This window comes from Rutidosis leptorrhynchoides, chromosome 10 (genome assembly GCF_046630445.1).
Source record: "Rutidosis leptorrhynchoides isolate AG116_Rl617_1_P2 chromosome 10, CSIRO_AGI_Rlap_v1, whole genome shotgun sequence".
NCBI classification, from domain to species: domain Eukaryota; kingdom Viridiplantae; phylum Streptophyta; class Magnoliopsida; order Asterales; family Asteraceae; genus Rutidosis; species Rutidosis leptorrhynchoides.
This window is the reverse complement of record NC_092342.1, coordinates 303,161,816-303,168,935: the sequence shown is the minus strand read 5'-3', so window position 1 is coordinate 303,168,935 and position 7,120 is coordinate 303,161,816. Positions and strand designations below refer to the sequence as shown.

At 33.5% G+C, this 7,120-nt stretch overlaps 1 non-coding gene across 1 annotated transcript; it reads right to left on the bottom strand.

Annotated features, from left to right (window-relative positions):
- Positions 1 to 537: 537 nt before the first annotated feature.
- Positions 538 to 671, bottom strand: LOC139873777 (small nucleolar RNA snoR86). Its single transcript, XR_011767499.1, has one exon. It is a non-coding gene; the product is annotated as a small nucleolar RNA snoR86 (small nucleolar RNA).
- Positions 672 to 7,120: the final 6,449 nt, after the last annotated feature.

Here is a 7,120-nt window from a genome sequence, read left to right as displayed (position 1 = left end):
TTTAGTGTTACTGCATCCACTACAAACAGTACAATATAAGGACCCATTTTTTCAGTACAGCCCTTTTTTAATGAACTAAATTGTCGTTACAACCACCACAAAACACACAAGACGTACACAAAACCAAACCATGTACGTGCAACGCACGGGCATTGTGTACTAGTTGCACATTAATATTAATGTCATCTTTCATTTATAATCATAAGCTTCAACTTGATGAAAAAAAATAAGGTTCAACTTTGAGCTTAAAAAATAAATTTAAGCTCTAGCTATAAACTTTAACTTAAATTCGCTAGTTATAAACTCTAACTCCTCCGCATAAATTTTTATCCGAAAACAATTAAACTGAACCGAGTAGGGTCATATTCTGACCGCTCAAATTGATAGACCCTAATATGCACGAATTTTATAATGCGGTATCACATAAAAAAAATTCATTACTTTTAAGAAAAAAACAGAGAATAAATCATTGAACAGTTGAAAATAAATAAACAAAATAAGCATCATTCAAATTCAAGTTTCCAAACTCCGATAAGAGATGTAGCAATTTGTTCGAGGCCGATTCAAAATTAAAAAAGATTTGATAGGCACGGAGAATCGCAGATTTTATTATTTTCTTGATTTCCAACCATAACAATTAATATACTATATTGTATATAACTAATAAGCTCTTCAAAAAAACATTATGGAGGATTAACTAAGTATTAATCGGAGGATCAACAATGGGAGCACTATAATCAGATTGTAGGTACGGTACGTCTGAAGCTTCTTCACTGTTGTCATAAATTAGCGAATAATGCTTACGAGGCGGAGGATTAACAATGGGAGAATGACCATTATTAATCGGAGATTCACCACCGGGTACTTCGTGTGATGGCGCCACATATGAGAATTTTGAGGTTTCGATGCTCCTCTCGTTATTTGTTGTCAGACATAAATAAAAACAATGGCAACCGAACTCGCTTTTACATTTTCCAACCGCTGCATCATGATAAATCGAAACAGCATTATCGTGATAAATCACACGACATACTTGATCACACGTGGTATCTTCACAAGGGGTCGATAAAACAGTATCAGCTGAACAAATTTTTGGAAAAGTAACTACCCGCAAACCTGCAATTTTCGAATCCAAGCGTATATGAATATTGCGTAGAAGCCTAAAAACAAGCCTAGTACGTATTTATTTGTACACATATACTAAAACATAAACATAAACAAATAGGTGATGATATATACACAACCAATTTTTACAAATACACAACCAAACATGTTTTATAGTGTTGTACAGTACAACACTGTAAAGCATGTTTAGTTGTGTATTTGTAAAAATTGGTTGCGTAGATATCACTCCCCAAACAAATATACTAAAACATAAACAAAGTGAATAGTAAGCAGTAAGCGATGATGACATCAAGCTGACGTCATGCTAATATTAATTGAACGTAGTGGCTTTTGCTATAAATTTAATTAACATATAGAACGTGACCCAAGGGAGATTAATTGAAAATTACCTAAGGTCGTGAAAGGCATGAGAAATGTGATGAAAATCAATGACTTCATCATGTTGATATTAATTTCGTTCTAGTTTTTTACAAGTAATTATAGGCTACGTAGCAAGGCATACTTATATAGGAGATGATGGTTATTAATTTTGATCGTGATTGCGTTTGTATTTTAAATTGATACAATATATCTAAGACAATTTTATGTATTTATTATTATTACGCGTGTATTTGAATTTTCAACTTATTTAGATCTATAAACAAGACTGATTCTAATATGACTAATTTAAATTTAAATCACAATTCATTTAAAATGTGTATATTAGCTTAATTTAGTTAAATCTTTAACGACTAGCCACTCGGTTACAATTATTATAAAAGAGCAATAGAAATTTTGGTCTATGATGATAGCAGGCTGACATTATACATGGACTAAAACTTGGTCTAATTTCTAGTGGGCCAATACTTTATATGATGTGCTTGGGCTTAGTATTTATGTACTAATTGGGGCTTTTGAGTTGTCATCAATTTTCATATTCTAATACAAAAGTGAGAATCAATCAGAGCATGATATATTAAGCCATTTCCAATGCATGCTTAGTCCTCGCAGCCCTCGTGAGAAAAATGAAAGAGTTGATGGCATTCCCTACTCCTCACCTTAGCTCTCGTAGCCCTCAAGCCTTCCGCCCTCCTCTTCGTGCCTTTTTGGTATATTTGAGGACGAATGTATGGATTATTTAGTTGTATTATTAGGTTTAGCATTTGTACATTTGGTAATCAAAAAATATATTGGGGTCTCAATTTTTATGAAGGAGTATTTCATGGTAGAGAATGTTTAGTCTTGGATTAGTCCCAATGTGAAAGTGATAATGTGACATTGATATGGCACTTAGTCATCGTGGAAAAAATATATTATGGTTGAGAGTGATTTTAGCATCCATAACAATATACCACCTACTATATTGATCTTTAGATAACCTTGCAATGTATCGTATCAATTTGGATATTGATCTTTACCATTCATGATGGTGATTGTTAATGAGAGAAGTGTCATGAGGGATGAGGGGATATTATGGCCCGATGATGATAGCTGATTGGAGAGACTTGTGAAGTTTCATCGTACTCATTTTTTTCGTGGACATAAAAAATAACAATGACAAATGAACTGGATATTGCATCGTCCAAAGGCTTTAGGTTCGAGTTATGTACGACACACTTAATACCCGAAGTATCTTCACAAGAATTCGCCATATAATGATTTGAAGTACATTTTTTTCTAATAAAGAACTCTAAACCTGCAAATTTTGAATACATACTGTTGAGTATTGAAGATGTTAAACGAAGAAAAAAAGGAAAAAGGTTCTGGAACAAACACCATCGCGGTCGCGATGAGTATGATCCCGGTCATGATGGCTTGCCAGCTTGCAGGACAAGTCGAGTTGATTTGTTTCCTTTTATCGTTTTGTCCTATAAATACATACCCATTGTAACCTGTAATACATACCCATTGTAACCTGTAAAGAGTGCACGAAAATTATAAAAAAAAATCTCTTGTTTGCGCCCGTGGAGTAAACCTTTCTCCGTGTTTTTGGAGTTTGGATATAACCACGTTAAATCCCGTAGCGTTTATCTTTATCATTCTATGCTTTAATTATTCGTTTGTCGTTCGTGGTTTAGTGATTGTTTAAAGCACTTGTCTTGTTAGGGCTTTCCGAATTCCTAACAAGTGGTATCAAGAGCTTCAAGGTTACAAGATCGGGCACAATGGCGAATTGAAAGCAACAAGAAAACAATCAATGAAGTTGAAGATAGTCGACTCGCGACCGCAAGAAATAAAGTCGTGATCGCGAGGTTTGCTCAGCCAGTTTCGGTTTGTTGTTTTTTTAAACGACGATTCCAGGGATTTTTTTGCAACATATATTGAGATCAGGTTTAGTTGGTCTCGATGAACTCATGGATATGTCAATGTATCCAGGAGAGTTGATCACACAAGATTCGGGTGACGGTTATTGAAAGTTATATTGTAATCGGGACGCTGATTGCATCATGATGGTGATTTTTTTGCGAAGGGTTACTGAGTCAGAGGTCGGGTCGATGGGTTCATTGCGAACATATTTTTTCAGGAGATCCGGGTGTCAGATATAAGTTCTCATGATCCCGTGCGAAAGAATGTTTGAACTTTCAAATTCGAAGTTCAAAGAGCTGCTGTAGAAGAAAATTCATAGGGGATTCGTTAACTGTTAAATCAACTTGATTTTTTGTCTGTGGATAGTAGACACACTAATCTACACGTGATAAAAATTTGAGACCGATCTGACCGTTGGATCTTGAGATATGATGTTTTTCGAATCTGAACAGTTTTCAAGATGAAATTTTTCGATTTGATGACGCAAATGAGAGATGGTATTGTCTCGAAAAACTTCGAACAATATGAGCTGTGTTCTCAGAGATGTGGGTTTGTTACGGGAGTTCAAAAGGGTGTTCTTCTCTTTGTTTAGAGTAGTGAGGTAATGTGATGACCCGGAAATTTCTGATCAAATTTAAACTTAATCTTTGTATGATCAACATTTCTGACGCGATAAGCAAAGTCTGTAAAACTGAATCTCAAAATTTTTGAACTACTTTCATATATTCAAATACCTTTCGGTTGTTCTCGACGATTCATGAACAATTATATGTATGTATGTATGTATGTATGTATATATATATATATATATATATATATATATATATATATATATATATATATATATATATATATATATATATATATATGTACAAGTAAAAACGACTTTTCTACAGTAAAACACTATTTGCTACAGTAAACACTATTTGCTACAGTAAATACTATTTGATGTCGACGAACTAGCAAACAAAAACGGATAAGGCGGCCATGCGATCGCATGGCAAAAACACTGAAAACTCATGCGATCGCATGGGGTCTGAAATCTGGCCACATCTATAAATCGAGCCATTTCTGCATTCTGGTTCTCATTCTTCATTCCTACTCCGTATTATATTTATTAATTATATTATTATTATTATTATTATTATTATTATTATTATTATTATTATTATTATTATTATTATTATTATTATTATTATTATTATTATTATTATTATTATTATTAAGATTAATATTATTATTAATCTTATTATTTTTAGTAGTATTTGTATTATTATTAGTATTACACATAAAATACTACGACGGGGTCATGTTCAAATGATTTCAAAAATGATTTTCGAGTGAATTAAAGCTAAGGAAATTATGGGTTATTGCCAAGGAAGTTATGGGTAATGTTCGGGGGTATAATTGTGAATCAAACTTAGTGTTTATCATCTCCGTTACGTCTACGTACTTTTCTACAATATTGAATCTCAATATTAATACGTAAGCATTTATATTTTATATTTTACAAATTAATAGTGTATACATACTAGTGCTCGAGTGTATATATTTATACATGCTTGTATGCTAAATTTCATCGTTTAACAGTTTATAATAAATCACGAATTAAATACATATATTACGGGTAAAAGGTATATGATATACATGTTTTCAGAAAGCTGGTGAAAAATCAATAACTTTTCATTTAGATATCGAATAGTTTCGAGGAACGAATCAAAAGATATGGTCAACTGAATTATAATTGACATTAATTGGAATTGCTTTTTGAATCTGCAATTAATACTTAAGCAACTTGTTTACGAGATTTATAAAATGGATTTTTGAATATTACCAACCGAGTAAATGAATCCTTATATAAGGTACGTCTCGTTTGTTGAACTATTGTCAAAATTGACTTTTTGAAACAACTTTGAATAACTTTTGTATGTCAATTTCGAGCATTAGGATTGTGATATACTATGACCTGACTAGCTTGATAGACATTTATTGACCAACATATGTTCTCTAGGTTGAGATCTACGATTATTTGATATACAGAGTTTTGGTCACATTACAATGAACAACTTTATGTGCTGCTAAGGTGAGTTTCATTGCTCCCTTTTTAATTGCTTTTGCAATATATATTTTTGAGCTGAGAATACATGCAATTTATTTTAAACGCAATGGATACAAGTACATACTTAATTCTACACTAAGTTTGAACCGAAAATCCCTTAGCTTTGGTAACTAGTAGCTGCCAGTACATAGGATATGGACTGGTGGGCGCGAATAACAGTATATAGATCCATAGGGCTTGACATCCCCGTCCGAGCTAGAGCTCTAGCCTTTTAACGGACGTGTGTTATTTGAGTTTAGGACACGTTGATTTGCGTGTATTAAAACGAATGGGGTATTTATCATTATAACGTTAAAGCTTAGTTACCAGGGTGCTCTGTTACATAGAATCTATTGACAAACTTTTGATAAACATTTCTGGATGAAACAACTGAAATCTTGTGATCCATCTTTATATACAGATTATGCGAAACATACAAACTATGAACTCACCAACCTTTGTGTTGACACTTGTTAGCATGTTTATTCTCAGGTTCCCTAGAAGTCTTCCGCTATTTGCTTACATGTTATACAAGCTATGTACATGGAGTCTTGCATGCTTTATTCAAGAAAACGTTGCATTCACCAAATCATCACCATGTATCTTATTTTGACTGCATTGTCAACGGAATTACTATTGTAAACTATTATTTACGGTGATTGTCTATATATAGAAATCATCAGATGTCGAGAACCTTTGATTTAAATATTTATTGATGGTGTGCCTTTTCAAAAGAATGCAATGTTTACAAAACGTATCATATAGAGGTCAAATACCTCGCAATGAAATCAATGAATGACGTGTTCGTCCATATGGATTTGGAGCGATCGTCACAGTTGGTATCAGAGCGTTGGTCCTAGCGAACCAGGTCTTGCATGAATGTGTCTAACTGATAGTTGTTAAGATGCATTAGTAAGTCTGGACTTCGACCGTGTCTGCATGTTAAAAGTTTTGCTGATCATTTCTTGTCGGAAATTACATGCTTATCATTCTTAAGTCTAGACACGTTTTCCTGCATTTATTGCATAAATAGTGTATAGACAAAAATTCATATCTTAGCGTATCTGTTACTGTAAACTTTTCCTGATATCTTCCGAAAATTTCTCCGTGATTTATGGAATTTGGTATTATATATACATATGTAAATTATGTATTGAAGAATACTAAACTAAATTCTATAATCTAATTCATATCAAAAATCATCTCCCTAATTATACAAGATGGATTCCGTATCTAATTCAAATTCCTTAAATTTCGACAGCTATTCCGATATGGATATTCACCTGAACTCCGAAGACAGTGTAACCGGAATGGATCAACCAATTAGCCATCATCTATTCTGGATGAATTGGGGATGGGTTCGTAGCTTACTTAGTCATTGGAGACAAGAAGAAGGCGATCCCTTCCATCCACCACATTGCCTTCTTGGCGAAGAACCTGAAGCACTTACCGGCGAACCTGTTCGTAATACCATTTTCTCTCTCATTTCCAGAGTATCTAGTCATGATTATATACTATCTCACATTCTAAATCTTATTCGTCCGCTCGTCCGAACCACCGATCATCCCGGTATAATAGAAGAAGTCAACGAGCTTCGCGCTCGGGTAGTGG